Source organism: Macaca fascicularis, chromosome 6 (genome assembly GCF_037993035.2).
Source record: "Macaca fascicularis isolate 582-1 chromosome 6, T2T-MFA8v1.1".
Lineage (NCBI taxonomy): Eukaryota > Metazoa > Chordata > Mammalia > Primates > Cercopithecidae > Macaca > Macaca fascicularis.
Window position 1 is genome coordinate 88756064 of NC_088380.1, and position 18419 is coordinate 88774482.

The window sequence follows — 18419 nt, forward strand, 5'->3', positions numbered from 1 at the left end:
TGTAAGTTTTAGGAGGAAAGGCGCTATTCAGAATTGGGTTGTTTGTTTGAAGTTGCTGTGGAGTGTGAGAAACACTGTAAAACAAGTAAATCCTGTTTGACTTAAAGATCTCTCTTCTCTAACACACCATTAAGACTAAATGCATCTTTCCTTTCATCGCTGTTTACCTCTCCGATTAATAAGCAAGACTCTAGGACAATTTATATTATCTCATACTATCTTTATAATAAGCTATAATGCTATTCTACTTTCCCTAGTTACTACCCAAATTCTTCTTCTGTAAACTCTGGGATTCCTAGTCTATAAGCAGTAAACTGCCCTCTACCTTTAAGCCCTTTAAATATTTTTTTTTTGTTTTAAGGAAGCGTGGCTGCTCCATGTCAATAGCATATGGCCCATTGTTATACTTTATTTGATGTGAAGTGAGTTCCTTAATGAGAGCATAGCTGTGTGAGATAATACTATGATGGTTGGAAAGGCATTTTGTAAATCCACAAATGGTAGTTCTGGTAGAAGCACTGTATGCAGGGAAGGAAATCCATATAGAAAGTAAGTATCCGTTACAGTAAGAACCAACTGCTGCCTCTTCCATGAGGAGACCAGTCCAATGTAATCAACCTACCACCAGGTAACTGACATATCACCCCAGTACATCACTGGGACTCAATGCTAGTCTCTACTGACGACAGATGGGCATTTTCAGATTTTGTTATGTTTGAATGTATATAATGAGATATCTGGGAGATGGGGCCCAAGTGTAAACATGAAATTCATTTGTGTTTCCTGTGTGATTTATACACACAGCCTGAAGGTAATTTTATATAATATTTTCAATACTTTGTCCATAAAACAAAGTTTTTGCTGCATTTTGACAGTGACCCATCACATGAGGTAAGGTTTAGAATTTTCCACTTGTAGTAAAATGTCAGCTCTCAAAAATTTCAGATTTTGGAGCATTTTGGAATTTGGATTTTTGAATTAGGGATAGTCAAGCTATATTATAAACCAGTTTTATTTTAATTTCCTTGATTTTTATTGTATATGTAATTATATGTATGTTTATTTCATATCTTGCCACTTTATATAAGATAATTAGTTTTTTAATTCATTATACTTATTAACTTTCTTATATTAGAATTTAATAGATTTGATGATAGTAATTTTCTTTTTTCTATCACATGAAAGTTTTTAATTTATTAATCTTCTCGTGACAAATCCACAGTGGGCACAAATAACATCATTGCAGCACCTTTACTCCTTCGGCTTTTTGCAAGCACCAACATTGGCTTTTGCAGTCCCCCTAACTTTCTTCATTCTGTTCTTGTGTTCCTTTCGTTGTTTTCTTGAGGTCTTTTTCTTCTCATACAGGCCATTCTTGCAAGTCTAAGTTTGGGTTCATTTTTCTTTGCATAATCCAAGTGTCACAAATCATGCCAAAGCCAGTTGTCTTTCCACCACCAAAATGAGTTTTGAATCGAAATACAAAGATGACATCCAGTGTGATCTTGTACATTTTGGCTAGTTTTTCCCGAATTTCTGTCTTAGACACTGTTGCCTTCCCGGGGTGAAGGACATCAATGACCATTTGTTTCCTCTGAAGTAGTTGGTTGGTCATGAACTTTCTAGTGCAGATAGTTACGGTGTCATTCATGATGGTGGTCTATCTCAATAGTAATTTTCTTATATTCTAATTTTGTTATTTTTCATTCTGCAAAAAATGAAAGTTTTTATTTTAAGCTGATTTTTTTATATGTGTGTTTCATCTAATTGCATCAAGAGTAAGAATATTATCTGTTGCTAGACTTTCAATAATATAATTATTTCATTTTTCATGATTAACTTGTTAGTCCACTTGGACCCTCTTATATCTTGTTATGTTTTATGACTATGCACTTTGTGATAGAATTGATGTATATGTAGACTTTTTCAGATTGAAGTACTTTATGTGAAACCATGCAAAATATTTCCTCCCTGAAGGTGGGCATTTGGTGTACTTTTTCTTTTTCATCTATCATTTTGTGCTATTTATTCATGCTTACTCTTTTTTTTTTGTATTGATTTAATTTTATTTGCTTCAAATTATGATACTTGCTATGGCTACAGAGTTCTCTTTCTGCCATGCTTTTAAGTGGTCCTGTTTCTGACTATTTTCACCCACTCAACCAATTTCTGGGCCTAATCAAATGGGCAAAAGCCTTAAAAAAATGAAACAGTCCATTTTACTTTGCCTTCCTTTATTGCTTTTGTAGGAAGTTTGTGAATTCATTAGTCATCTGAGTGTTGGCTGCTAACAGAAGTTTGTGTTCTCTTGCCCTGGTGAGGTAAAATATAGCTAACCAGGTTGGAAATGGTGGAAGGAAAAAAGTGTTATAAAAATCTGAACAGGATAAGCTCACATTTGAATGAGAAACCAGAATATCTACATATTTAGACAGCTTTAAGAAACATAATTTTCAACTGTTTCAAATTTACCTCAGAGCTTGAGAAATTAGACTGTATTCAAGTTAAAAATATTTGCTCTTTGGAATGGCTGTAAAGAAAATCAAAAGGCAAGTCACAAAAGAGGAGAAAATATTTAAAATGATAAATCTGACAAAGGGCTTGCATCCAGAAGATAGTCTTGTTACAGCTCTATAGGAAGAAGGCAAACATTTGAAAATGGGCAAATCATTTAGCAGATACTTCACAAAAGAATATAAATGTCCAATGAGCATGTGAAAAGATACTCAACAGCATTAGTCATCAGAATTACAGATTAAAAAGCCCGATGAGATACTGTTCCACACACATGAGAATGGAGGAAAGTAAAGAAGCTGATTAATGCAAAATGTTTATGAGGACTTGGAGTAACTGGAAATCTCATACCCTGTTAGCAGAAAGTAAAATGATATAATAATTTTGGCAAGCTATTTAGCAGTAACCTAAAATGTTAAATGTATACCTACCTTAAGGTACAACCATTTGACTCCCAGAGATGTATCAAAGATAATAAAAACATGTGTCAATACAACACTATGTACATAAATGTACGTAGCTGTTGTAATCACAATAGCTCAAAACTGGAAACAAACCAAATATACACTATTAAATAACTTAAATAGTTGAAATGTATTGTATTTCCATAAAGCTGATTTAAAAATCCTGGAGTGTCTTCTTGTTTATTTTGTGTTAAAGTTAAGTGAGAGGCAAACTCTATTCATAGCATGTTGAAAAAGTAGGAAAAAAGGTGAGTATTATTTTTTCCCTGATTTTCTCCTTTTAAATGTTTGATACTATAACATAAGACACACATCTAATAGTTTTCTGCATATATTCAGACCACATGCATGTCAAAATAGGTGAAAATGTTTTAAAATACATTTGGCTCACCATATGATTTGGTACGTGGAATTAGTGTAATCGTATATCTCAACATATGATTATGCAAGGAACTATATGAACTCAATTCATATTTGAGATTATATTCGTGTCCAAGCTACAAAAAGCTGAAATGACTGAAATGTCAATTTCCCTATGTCTAAATATCTTGTTTTTATGCACAGTGCGATACCTATCAAGTCTTTTTCCTAAAGGAAGTTATTTTTCGGCACAACAATTTCCTGCTGGTTTTTCATATGGTTCACTTTCCTGTATTATTATATTCGAAAACTGCATCATTACTGTTGCAGAATATGAACTCATGATATGTGATGATGCTTTGAGGTAGAAACGCTGCAAATGAGACTTGAAAGTCATAATACTTCCTCATCCTTGTCTTCAGTTTGGGGAATGAACATATTTTCTCTCTTTTTCCCCTCCATTTGTGTGTAGCTATAAAAGATCTCTGTGTTCTGGGCTTGGATCTTTCCGTTTTTCCCAAGAATTAGTAATTGTAAATACTATATTTTCATATCTGTTTCACTGCCAAGGCTCTTCTCTGTTGTAAAAATTAAGTTTTAAATTTTAGGTTGCATGCAGAATTTTTTTTCATAGACAATAGAGTTAAATAACAAAAAGATTTTACATGACAAATAGCAATTTCTTCATAGCTTTCCTGAGAGGAAGAAGAATTTTCATAAAGATGGAAATACTAGGGAAAATTTAAGTAAAGGCCATATCAGAAAATAAAACAGAAATCTAAAATAAATCACCTTCACTACTCCATTGCCAAACAATGTCTTGAGTAAATCTGGGAGGAATATTACCAGAGTGTTCCAGTGTATAATAATTTTGATATTTTTTGCTTCATATATAGCACTACAATCTACTAGGGTTTGAAGTTACACTCTACATTTTTTTCATTTGTATAAGATAATGTAGTCTGAGTTTTTAAAAAGTCAAATAAGCAAGATTTTATTTTTCTTGTACTTACCAAAATAGAACAAACTGAATAATAAAATTATTAGCTATTTGACTGGTATTAAAACAACTTTCACAAGAGAATTATTTATAAGCCTCCATGTATTGAATTAGTAGAAGTACAATGTTCTCATCTTGTAGTTTTTGGAATACCTAATATATGCTGAATACTTTCTATGGAATATACGTAATGTTAAATAACAATACTACCTGAAGTTTTTATAATCTAATTACAGCGAATCAGTTTTTATAAGCTAAATAAATTAAATCTGGACACATGTGAAGGACCTTTAGACTGAATTATCAATTACAATATTATAAATTAATTCTGAATCAGATAATTCTTCATTGCTATTAGTAAAGTCATTTACAAATGTAGAATTGAAGCTTAAAGAGACTAATTAACTCATACAAAAACATGGAGCTTTTAAGTAGCAGGCTAGAATTGAAACGCTGGTGTATGACCTCAGGACTCAGAACCGTTTGACTGCTAATTTTATATCACCCACTTTACTTATCTTTTGAAACCAGTAACCTTTCCAGAATAACGTGGCTTCCCAAGAAGTCTTCTGGCTGTCTACATCCCTGAATGAAGTGCTTCTGAACTGTTCAGATTTCAAGACAGCAAAAGGACAAGGAGATGACTATGTGCTCTCTTTCAGGGGGAGAATAACAGTGATGGTTTCGATGCTAATCCCCATTTTCTCTGATTCCCTTACTCCATGGACTTAGCTCCAAATTCCTCTTTATATACTGTCATCTCTACAAAATGTCAAAATAATCTTGCTTACATTCTCTTCACCTGACAGTGGTTCTGACATACAACTAAATGCAACTTATTAAGAGTACTGCTATGTATAAAGTATAAATTAGAACATGAAAGGCCTCTTGTTATATAAATAATGTCTGCAATTGTTGTCCTTTAAACTAATGTTTTAAGGTGACTGTAACTCATCACTGCACAAAGCTGTGACATCAGGACATTAAGAATAAAGGAGTATAGTACTGAATTTTTCACTTCAGTATTCAGGAGACAGTGAAGTTATTTTAGCCAAATATCCAAATACTATGAACATCTTATTAGAGTCAAAATTGCTTTCTTTATTTTTAAGAGGTTATTTTCAATATGTGTTTATGTATACTAATTCCTCTAGCTTTATGATACCTGACATGCATTGCTGAATTGCAGCTGGTCATGTCTACATCTTACCATGCATATTTCTATTACATCTCTGCTCAGAGTGGGATTGATTTTTTTCTTCCTCTTTACCATCATGTGTTTTATCTTTCAGTGCATGGACTACCCTGGCTTTTTAAACAATGTAATGATGACAACAGTAACAACAAAATAACCACCTCACTATTAAAATTGATGTTAAATGCTTTAAATGTATTATTTTACTTGGTCCTCAAAGCTGTCTTACTATTTCCATTTTAAAAATAAACTAACCAAGATTTTGAGAGGTGAAAGTCCCAGAACAATGTTACATCAAGAGGAACTGTTAGAGCAGGGAATGCAAATGAAGTTCATGTGCAAGGCCCCAATAACCTTTCAACTACTGAGGCTTCATTGCCTCAGTGATCCGCTGAAGCAGTATTTCCCACCTTCTCCCCTTCAATTACTTAGATGAGACTCTCTTCTCAGTCTAATGATCCCGATTCTTATTTTGCAATACAGTCTGTCCAAATACTTGTCTGAAATTCTGTTAACAAGAGACCATATAATTTAGCATAAAGAGTATGGGTCCACTCAGGAGCAGACGAACCTGGGGTGAAGTCCCATCTCCCTTACTGATGATTCACTACAGGTAATGGAATTGGCTTGTTTATAATCTAGTTTCCTGATTTGTAAAAGGGAATCATAATAGTTTAATCTAACTCTGGGTTTGAACATTAACTAGGGTAAGGCAAACAAAATTTGAGGCTACTTCCTAGGGCCTAGTAGGTTGTGTGTCATTATTTTCTATTTCCTTTCACTTTGCTTTTACTTATCTTCTATCTGTGTCTACTTTCTTCCAAAGGCCCCACTTCTTGGCCCTCAAACGCTTGACCCTGGAGCTAAGGAAATTAGAATATACTAAATAGGCATTGTGATATTTAGATTATCTGCATGGATACTGGACACATATGTTCCTTTAAGCAGTCGAACTAGAGTGTGTGTTTGAGTTGTTGTTTGAAGGAATATTGGTTTATTGCATTAACTTTTATTTTACCTATAATAATACCTATCATTTCTGGAGTATTTGCAATTTGCCAGGCTTTGTACTGAGAGCTTATTCCTCATTATTTGCTATTATCCTACCAAAAACTTTAGCAGGCCAGTAAATTTATTTTTCACAACTTTCAGATGAGGAGACCAGTTTAGAATGGTTAAGTAGGCCGGGCGCGGTGGCTCAAGCCTGTAATCCCAGCACTTTGGGAGGCCGAGACGGGCGGATCACGAGGTCAGGAGATCGAGACCATCCTGGCTAACACGGTGAAACCCCGTCTCTATTAAGAAATACAAAAAACTAGCCGGGCGAGGTGGCGGGCGCCTGTAGTCCCAGCTACTCGGGAGGCTGAGGCAGGAGAATGGCGTGAACCCGAGAGGCGGAGCTTGCAGTGAGCTGAGATCCGGCCACTGCACTCCAGCCTGGGCGACAGAGCGAGACTCCGTCTCAAAAAAAAAAAAAAAAAAAAAAGAATGGTTAAGTAATTTTTCCAAGATCTCATAGGACTTACTCTGGCCTAGAGTCCAACTGATGCCCTCTGAGCCTTCATTTCCAACCACAACAAAATATACCGGCTCAACCTTTACATTTATATGGCATGTTCTATAGAAGTTTGAAAGTATTGTCTGGAGTTGGTTCTATTTGATGTTTGATTTTATACTTAAAATTTTATCATTTAAATATTCTGTCGGTGTAGCTAGCAAAAACATGTATATTTATTCAACAGACTTGGTTGAACACTTCTGATATGGAGAAGATCATTTTACTAATAAGAACAGTAGTAGCGTTGAGCCCTCCAGGTATTCATCAATGTTTCCTGACCTCTAAAAGAGGTGTAGCTAATTAAATCAATCATGTTTTAAACAGTGTTCAATTTGCTTAGTGTAATTTAGGACTAACCCATTTTGATAGCAAGATAAGCCATAGCTAAATCAATTTTTAAACAGTGTTCTCCCATTTGGCTAATTGTAACTATTTGTTTAAATGAAGAAAAAATAAATATATGATGTTTATTTCTTGGATTAATATAAATTAATATAGATGTGGCTAAATAAAAATTATTAAAAAGAGACAATGCATTATGTTCATATGTTACTTGACATTTACATGGCTTAGATAAGTGCACTGACATTGCTATTTCAATGCTTTTTCCAATGTGACAGATTTCCAAAACTGAATTCTTAATATTGATGAGGTAACTTTAAGAAACATTTTAAAAATTCCAAATATACTCTTCCTTTCCGGAGGGCTAGTAATTATTGTATATTATTTAAATTAAAGTTACATGTCTGACAGCATCTCCTATATATAACAGAGCTAATTCCACTGAAACTATAGGTCACTTACAGACATTCATTATTGTGTGTGAATGCTAAAGATGAGATAATTCATTTAAAGGTGTATTTTTGTAATAGTGCCCAAGTGAGATGCCTAGAAATTAAACATTTGGCAAAATTCCTTAAATAAATGGAAAAGGTCATTCTGAAAATTTGGTTTGGTGGATTTTAACAGCTGCACTATAAACTGTAATTGCAATTTAAACAACCTCCAATATCACCCTGGAAAGATCATAACCTGCTTAACCAGCCACCCCTCAGTGCTTGAAGAGACAGCTATAATTTTATAAGCTTCTGGAGAAACTTCCTCATTTATTGCTTGACTCCATGGTCGTTGTTACATGTAACTGGCTCAAAAGTTAAATAAGATCTATGGTGATCTGGTTTAGATTCATGTCCCTGCCCAAATCTCATGTTAAATTGTAATCCTCCATGTTGAAGAAGGGGCCTGGTGGGAGGTGATTGAATCATAGGAGTGGATTTCCCCCTTGCTGTTTTCATGATACTGAGTTAGTTCTCTCCAGATCTGGTTATTTAAAAATGTGTAGCACCTCCCTCTTCTCTCTTTTCCTTCTTCTCCAGCCATGTAAGATGGGCCTGCTTCACCTTCACCTTTTACCATGATTGTAAGTTTCCTGACGCCTCCCAGCTTCCCATATAGCCTGAGGAACTGAGTTAATTAAACTTCTTTTCTTTATAAATTATCCAGTCTCAGGTAGTTCTTTATAGCAATACAAGAATGAGCTAATACCTATAGTCTGTGAGAGCAAAACAAAACAAAGCAACCCTCAACACTGAATTCCTAATGTATCAACAGAGCAAGCATAGTTAACATATTTAAACAATAACAAGTTAAATTTTGGGTTGGTTGCAGTGGCTCACACCTGTAATCCCAGCACTTTGGGAGGCTGAGGTGGGTGGATCACTTGAGGTTAGAAGTTCGAGACCAGCCTGGCCAACGTATTGAAACCCCATCTCTACTAAAAACACAAAAATTAGCTGAGTGTGGTGGTGCATGCCTGTAATCCCAGCTACTGGGGAGGCTGAAGCAGGAGAATCACTTGAAACCAGGAGGCAGAGGTTGCAGTGAGCTGAGATCATACCACTGCAGTCCAAACTGGATGACAAAAGTGAGACTTTGTCTTAAAAAAAAAAAATAAAATAAAATAAATAAATTTTTCACATGAATATTCTATGGTTGTTTTTTAGAAAACTCTGAAGGTAGCATGTATTTTCAGAATATATTTTGTCTACATAAAAATAGTATATATTTTATGATAGTTTTAACGTTATAACTTTTAGAAAAATTAGGTTTATAATATTGTGTTTCTTTTTCATTGGGAGATTCAAAAGCAAAGACATTCTTTTAGAAAGAACATGAAGTCCTAAACATAATAAATCATACTCAAAAGTATAAAAGCTAAAATAGACACAAAAAATACCTGTTGATTTGTAAAACATAGCATTAATAACAGTTCACATCAGTCAAAAGAAAAGTCATAGAATGATATAAATTTTTAAATGGCAAATTGATTACTTTGTGACATAGGAAAATATAGAGCTAGTGACCATTGTGCCCTTATTTTGCAATTTGGTTAATTTCAAAATTTTAAATTAACTTTAATTATATCATTTGGTCTCTGTCCATCCTTTTCATTTTACTTCTGGACATTTTCATTTTTTCAAAAAACTTCGACATATATAGATATCAGACTGTGTACCTGTTGAAAGAGATTTTGGTTTTTAACAAAAATACTGCTGCCATTTAACATGTTGAGTTTTTCTACATTTTGAGCTATGGTATATCTGTATTACGGTAAATATAATTAGTAGTGTGGAACACACTCCTAAAATCAAGAAAATGTGAATACAATGGATACCAAATAAATTTAGTAAAAAAAATTTCTGTCATTAAAAAAATGATAAGAAATCAATTTACTCTAAATAGGTGTTTTTGAACCTGATATTGGAATACGATATGAAGTTGCCTGAGTCAGTGATGAAGTTATATTTTAAATGGATGCTACATATCATGCATCCAATTCTCAAGGAAACAGTTTTTTTTTCCCCAAATTTGAAATTTCTATGTTCAAAGTTAAATAATGACACGAATATTTTCTTAGACCTTTATTTGTCATCTTAAGGTTTTCTTTAGATTAGTATAGACAAATGAGTAAAATTTTATAAAAGACACTGAAAATCTCTTCTGCAATGACATATACATTCAGTAGTTATTTGGTAAGAGCATTTTAAAACATGAGTGTGCTTTCCTACAAAAATGCCAAACTGGGACATGTTTCATAATAATGACTGAATTTGACCATAACAGTCCATATGGCCTTTTTTCATTTATTTACTTTTATAAAAATAGTAAATTAAAAAAAAAAAAAAAAAAAACTAACCTTTGTGCTAAACTTTAGTGTGTAAGTGCTTTCAAATATACTATCAATTTATTTACATTATAATAATACTTTCACTGAAATTCTTATGTTGGTTTAACGGATGAGAAAACTAAGGCCCAAAAACTTTTAAGGGTCATCAATTTTTTATCCAAATATTAGAAAAAAAGTTCTGAAACTCAAATTCTAACCATTCAGCCTCACTCTTTGGTCTCTTTTATTATGTCACCTAAAGCATTTTTAAGAGATGCTAACTCAATTGATTATTCTCTCTGATAACATCTTTTTAGATAACAGATAAAATAATAAATGGTAGTACTGTATACAAAAGGATAATTTGGATAATTAAAGTTAATAGATGTGACAGGCAAAAATAAACATAGGCACATACAATTTCAATAGCACCACTCAGGAACACATTGGCAATCTGAAAAAAGTTGCATGAGCATGCCACTTATAAAATGACAGCACTCCATACAGTCAATTCACAGTAATCTCAAATCCCGTGGATACAATTATTCGTTAAAGCAACAAACAGTTTAGTTTGAGAAGGCAGAAAAAAATAACTGACAGAAAGATGAAGCAAAAAAAAAAAAAAAAATGTTTTTCACAACCCAAAGATCTCAGTTTGTGAAGGGATTTAACTTGAAGCTTGGTGCTGACCCTCTGATGCACTCTGAAGGGTTGAGCCAAACCCTTAGAGATGTTACATTTTTGACATTTCATTAGCCACAGATCTTTCTTTTCAGTAGAGCCAAGTGAAAGTTACAGATCCCATGACTCGCTGCTAAATAAGCCAGAGGTAGCACAGATGCTCTAGCGAATATCTCCTTTGTCAATAACACAACTTCTAGTTAGATGTGACCTAACAGTTTCTTACAGGATATAGAAAAGATTGATCTATGTAATTTTTTCCAGAATTAGATGAACATAAAAGGTTTCTAAGTTCATTTCAGTACAAGTAAATGAACATATTCAGCTTCTCTATTCTCCTTATCTCTGCCTACTGCAGCTTTTTCAGAGGCTTACCTGGTGGCACCATGGAATGTTCCTTAAGCATCTACAAGCTTTTAGATACTCAGTGAAATAGTCTGTTGAATTCATTTTGAGCTTCATAGAATGGACAATTGTTTTTCTTAGGTATTCATCAATGAGTGGTGCAAAACAGGACTTTTCAGAGAATAAGAGCTTGGCTGGGCCACTTCCAAATATTAATGCTGCCTAGTAATTTGAATGAATGTGAAGAAGAGTGAAAATAGAGCTACAGATATTTAAATATTTTACATTTAACTAATTCAATCATAAGACACACAAAGCACAGTGATTTCAAATTTAATTAGGTCACATTTGAGGTCATTCTTAAATGTAAGACTCAGGCCAATGTCTCTTCTGGTCTCTCCATAATTAGCCAGCTACAAAACTGCTGAAATATTCAGAAACATAGAAAGACACAAAGTAGCTCCTACCCAAAAAAACCCATGAAATCTTTAAAAGAATAGTTACTTAAATTCAGGTAGTATAGCTGGAATTTAAGATCAGAAGCTCTGCAGCCAGAGTGCCTAGAGTGGAACTTGGCTTTGTTACTTACTAGCCGTGTGAACATGTGCTTCTGTTTTCTCCTTTGTATAATTTGGATAATAATACTACTTATATTATGGGGTTGTAGTAAGCATTAAGTGATTTAGTATTTGTAAATAGATTAAGAGACTTCATTGGCAGATTCACATATATGCTTTTGTTTTAAATAAATAAAACAGAAAAAGACAGCATAGTAGGTTGTGTTAGCCTCTAAAACAAACAACCCTCAAATCTCAGCAACTCGAATGGAATTTTATTTCTCATAGTCCCATTTGAGTTTGGAGGCTCCACTGAGAAATTCTATTTAAAGTACTTAAACAGGGACCCAGAATTTTTCAATCCTGTGGCTCTCATCCTGATGTATCCTCCAGGTATTCTCTGCACTCAGCTGTCTGACAGATGAATTAAGATAAAGTGTGGAGGCTCACTTAGGATGCTTTATGAAACGTATGAATGTATACATAATTTCTAGGCACATCCCATTGGTCAGATCTCAATGATATGGCCCAGACTAAGTAAAACAAGCACTAAGAATTGTAGTCTTTCCATATGTAGTCCTTCTGTTGAGCCAAAAGAAAAGAGCTGCAGGCCTCAAGCAAGTTCGAAACACAGCAGAGCAGTCATTACATATTAAGGCTCCAAAATAATTGATGGCAAAGAAATAAGATTAATTTGCATCAGATGAACATAAAAATGCATAATTGTCACATTAAGATTATAGCTAATCCAGAAGAGTACTAAAAAACATAGAGCACATAAAGAGTCTCAAATGACAAAGTTACCATTAGGAGAAATAAGTTTTGGCATTTGATTGCTGTATTAGGCTGTTCTTGCAACTGCTCTAAAGAAATACCTGAGACTGGATAATTTATTACGAAAAGAGGTTTAAGTGGCTCGTGGTTCTGTAGGCTGTACAAGCATGGTGTCAACATTGCTTGGCTTCTGACGCAGTCTCAGGGAGCTTTTGTTCATTGTGGGAGGTGAATTAGGAGCAGGTACATCATATGGTGAAAGCAAGAACAAGAGAGAAAGGTAGAGAGGTGCCACACAATTTCAGTGACCCTTTATTGTGTGAACTCAGAGCAAGAATTCACTTACCATCAAGGGGATAGCCCAAGGCATTAATGAGGAATCTACTCTCATGATCCAAACACCTCCCATTGGACCCCACCTCCAACCCTGGGATTACAATTCAACATAAGATTTGGTGTAAACCTATATTCAAACCATGTAATTTTACTCCTGACTCCCCAAATGTCATTCTGTCTCACATTGCAAAATACAGTCTTACTGTCCCAACAGTCTCTCAAAGTCTTAACTCATTCCAATGTTAACTCAAGCATTCAAAGTCTCATCTGAGACAAGGCAAGTCCCTTTCACCTATAAGCCTGAAGAATTACAAATAACTTATTTTCAAGATACAATGGGGATAAAGGAATTGGGTAAACATTCCTGTTCCAAGAGGGAGTAATCAATCAAAAGAAAAAGGCTACAGGCCGCATTAAGCTTCAAAACACAGAGGTATTCAGTAGTCATTAAATATTAAAACTCCAGAATAATCACATTTGCCTCCATGTCCCACATCCTGGGCATACTGGTGCAAGGGATCAGATCCCAAGACCTTGGGCAGCTCCACCCCTGTGGCTTCTCAGGGTTCAGCTTCTGTTGCTGCTTTCATGGGGTGGAGTTAAGTGTGCCTTTATTTTTTTCCAGATGCAGTGTGCAAGTTGCCAGTGGATCTACCATTCTCGGGTCTGGAGGATAGTGGACCCCTTCCCACAGCTCCACTAGATAGAGTGCCCCAGTGGGGACTCTGTTTGGGACCTCAAACCCCACATTTCCCCTCTACACTTCCCTAGTTGAGGATCTCTGTGGAGGCTGCACCCATGCAGCAACCTTCTGCCTTGCACCCAGGCTTTTTCATATATCCTCTGACCATCTAGGTGGAGGCTGACAAACCTCCTTAACTCTTACACTATGTGCTCCTACAGGCTTAGCATCATGTGGAAGCCACCAAGGCTTACAGCTTGTATCCTCTGAAGCAGAAGCCCAAGCTATACCTGGGACTCTTTGAGCAGAGGCTGGAGGCAGAGTAGCCGGGATGGAGGAGCAGTGTCCCAAGGCTGCAGAGAGAGTGGGACCCCAGGCCTGGCCCACAGAACTGTTCAGTCCTTGTAGGCCTCAGGGCCTGTGATGGGAGGGGCTGTCTGGGAGATCTCTGAAATGCCTTCAAGATCTTCTTCCCATTGTCTTGAATATTAGTACTTGGCTCCCTTGTAGTTACACAAATATCTCTAGCAGGTGGTTGCTTACCAGACTACTTAAATTTTTCTCCCCCACCAAATTTTTTTTTTTTTTACACATGACCAGCCTGCAATTTTTCTAAGCCTTAATGCTCTGCATCCTGTTTAAATGTAAATTCCAACTTTAAGTCATTTATTTTCTCCTGCGTCATAGATCCCTATGGCATAAACAGAATGGAGCCAAGTTCTTTGGTAAGGCATAACACATGTGACCTTTGCTCTGGTTTCCAATAAGTTCATCATTTCCATATGATACCTCCTAAGCCTAGACTTCACTGTCCATATCACTATCAGCATTTTGATCACAATTGTTTAACCAGTTTCTAAGAAGTTCCAAATTTTCCCTTATCTTTCTGGCTTCTGAGCCCCCTAAAATCTTTCAACTTCTGCCCGTTTCCAAGTTCCAAAGTTGCTTTCACATTTTGGGGTATCTTTATAGTAATGCCCATCTACTCAGTACCAATATTATGCATAAGACTGGAAAATGTATAAAGAAAAGAGATTTAATTGGCTCACAGATCTGTAGGATGCTCAGTCATGGCACTGTCATTGCATGGCTTCTGGGGAGGCCTCAGAGAGTTTTACTCATAGTGAAAGGTGAAGTGGGAGCAGGTGCATCACATGGCAAAACTAGAAGCATAAGGGGGGGGGGTTGTGGGAGATACCACAAAGTTTTAAATGACCATATCTTGTGTGTACTCAGTGTGACAGCTTATCACCAAGGGGATAGCCCAAGCCATTCATGACAGATCTGCCCTCATGATCCAAGCACCTCCCATCAGGCTGCACCTCCAATATTGGGGATTACAATGCAACAAGAGATTTGGTTGGGGACATGTATTAAAACCGTATCAATTGCAAAAGAAGGGTGACTATCGTTAATAAGAACATATTGTATGTTTCAAAATAGTGAGTTGAGAGGCCGTAGAATGTTCTCACCCTGAATAAATAATAAATATTTAGGTGAAGAATTTACCAATTGCCCTGATTTGATCATTACAAAATGCATTCATATATTGACATTACTCCATAAATATTTACCCCATAAATATGTAGCTTATTATGGGTCAGCTAAATAAAATAAAACTTTAAAAAATAGTGAAGGAGGAGAAGTCAGGCTACGTCTTCTTTTCTTTTTCCCAGTCTTGGAACTTCATTTAAAAAAAAAAAAAAAAAGAAAACAAACAGTCTCCAGTGAAACTTTGTTTTTCACTTCTTCTTAACTCCATAAAGATACAGAAGTCACTCTTATAAAAATGAGTAAATAACATTCCAAATTATTTTTCTTTTAAATTCATTGGAAATTATTTTTAAATATGGTCATGTAAATGCAGTACCTCTAGTGTAAAGTACAGAAGAAGTTTACGGAAATATGATTCCTGTATGTGTTCAATTGCCTACTTCAAGTCTACAGGGTGCTCATAATAACTCTTGCAAGGAAGATATATTTATTTGTCTAACTAAACTATATGCCAAGTAAATTCCTGAAAAAAAAAAACATGCAAATTTGTTGCCTATTTGAGAAACTGAAAATTACATTTTATATAAAATACATAAAGCTGTTTTTTTTTTAGATTTATTAATTGGTTTTGATTTGGTTATCTAATATAAAGACACCATGAAAATTAATAAAATAAGTGAACGTGACTAGTCTCCTCTGGATTTTTGTCACAAATATTTGGTAAGCTATGCTCTCATGAAAGAGAAGCACACAGCATTTACCACTTTTCATCAGAAATGATCCCCACAAGAAGTTTTCTGACCAATAAAGCTAAGAATCACAAGGATATTGGAAGGAAACATCCTGGTTCCTGGCATTATGCTGCCAGTTACCAATTCACAATTTCCTATCCGGTAAAACAAAAATAATCATAGTGCCTACAAAAAACATGTGGCTGTGAGAATTAACAAATAAAACTCATGTTAAATTCTTAGCATGGTACCTTAATATGTAGTTAATGTTTAATACATTTTAGTTATTTTTAATTTTTCTTTCTTGGAATTTTAAGATGCTGTATACAGTCAAGATATTTATTATAAAAAGCTTATCTTTAGTGCATCATTTATATAAAGTGTTCCATGGAACTCACCCCGGGAAATACTAATATAGAATATTTGAGCAACTATTAACATTAGAACTGAGTTATTTGAAAACCACAGTTATCAGCTAACTCTACCAGATGAATGGAACATGATTATGTGTTTCAGTTTATCCACAGGACATCGACAAAAACGACCATCAGGCATTTTTCACATTGTGAGGGTCCTTTATTAGGATAATTTCTCTCTATGAAATGTACCTTTCTGTTTTACTATTGTTGGGTAAGTTCTAAATTAATTTTAATAAAGTACAGAAAATTATATGCAAGTGTCTTAGAATAGTCTGCAATATTTATAGAAAAGAATCCTAAAAAATCTTTTCAAACTCCTTCCTCAGTTAAACTACCCAATAAAAAGCTCCTTAAATGCAATCTATGCTTTTCCATTCCAATGCCTTTGCACAAGCGGTTTTCTCTCCATGGCAATTCATTTTTATTTAGAGCCACCGTTGAAATAAGCCCAGTGTTTAAGACCTCTCTCAAATAAAATCAGCTTCATGAGACATTTCTCCATTTCATGCTCTTCTTGAATCTTATGACACTTCATTTTCCAATCTTGCTTATATATGTTTCCATATTGTCCTCAATAGCAGGCAACCTTAGGCAACCTTGAGTTATTAATCCATTAATCATCTGGTATACTTAAGACTTTTAAGTGGTAAATGGTAAAAGCAATTTGTTGAGCTCAAGTGAACTATAGATAAAATATATTTATTTATGTCATACCTTAAGAAAACTAAAAGACTTGCATCATTGTACAGTCCTATCATTCTGGCAATCACAAGTGATAATATTGTTACCGGAAAATAAAGCTATTTTTAACCTAGTATGATGATAAAATAAGGAAAGTGATGATAATATGTGACTCTTTATCTTATAGTGAAATGAGATAAATAGACAGATGATCAGAAAATATTAGAGGGTTCATACCTGAATTACAAGTTAAAAATAATCCTTCCTTATTCATAGAAAATATCTTAAAAATTATTTAATATAAGTGTATTCCTCCTAGCATAAATATGAGGAAAATGTAATCTTGAGAGTTCTAGTGGCCTCACAATATCATCTAGCAAGTCAGTAGGAGTGCCAGGATGACAAAGAACCCAATAATAATAATTCCTTGTCCTCTGCACTATCTCTTCTATCACAAAACAGATGTGCTCTAATAAAAATACATGTTGGTGCCTTACTTTTCAACCCACTCAATGAAGCTAATTATTACTTCATAGATATGAAATTCCTTACTTTTGAATATATTATCATAATTAAAGTAACCTTAGTTAGATCACTCCCTGTCTCTTTTGTACTAAATTTGGGCAAATGAGCATATTATGCACTTATCTTTATCACATCTCTGGAGTATGATGGAAGGGCTCAAAGACATTGTTCAATAGTGGCCCGCTTTACAATCATTGCATCCAGGTTGACTTTGTGTATAAAAAATGGCTAATATGTGCTAAAGACTTGTGTCTTTGAGCTGCCTCTGTGAGCCTTTGAGTTTTCTTTTCCATCATGTAGACAGTTTTGGGAAAATTTTTAACCCTCATTAGTGTTTTCTCTTCGGAAAATTATTGAAAATTTTATCTCCCTCTGATCTTCCTTTTCTGTATTATAGAAATCCGTTTTTCCTTTAGACGAACTTCTTCCCTCCATTTTTGTGCATTATTTATCTCAGTAATTTTATAGTTTCTATTTTATATACTAAGTAATATCCAAAAATCTTACTCACTATTTTCTTTATGCATAAACATGATTGCTTTTGATTCTGAAATCTGTATTTGTATTTTATTTATTCATTTTTTAATTATTAATTTATTATTTGCAGAGTACTCCTATGTATGTACAAGGAGTACATTGTACAATGTACAAGGCATTGACTTTGTTCTGGGGGAATGATAGGGAACAGTGTTGTTTAATGCCCTGCTTAGACAACTCCCCAGTTGCCAGCACTATTCAATGTAGTCTATTTAAAAATATGAAGAGAAAATCTAGAATCATTAGTCATTTAAAGTTTAAAAAAAAAACAGCATGAAACATGGGAACCAAACATTTGAAATAGAAGACTTACCCACAGCTAGCATAGTCAATGGAGAAGAGAGTAAATAACTAAAGTATCAGAGTGGTTAAGCATGTGTTGAAACTTTGGTGGTGGAAA

At 34.6% G+C, this 18419-nt stretch overlaps 1 pseudogene; it reads right to left on the reverse strand.

Moving 5' to 3' along the window:
- Positions 1-1251: 1251 nt before the first annotated feature.
- On the reverse strand, positions 1252-1651 carry LOC102127786 (small ribosomal subunit protein eS24-like; annotated as a pseudogene).
- Positions 1652-18419: the final 16768 nt, after the last annotated feature.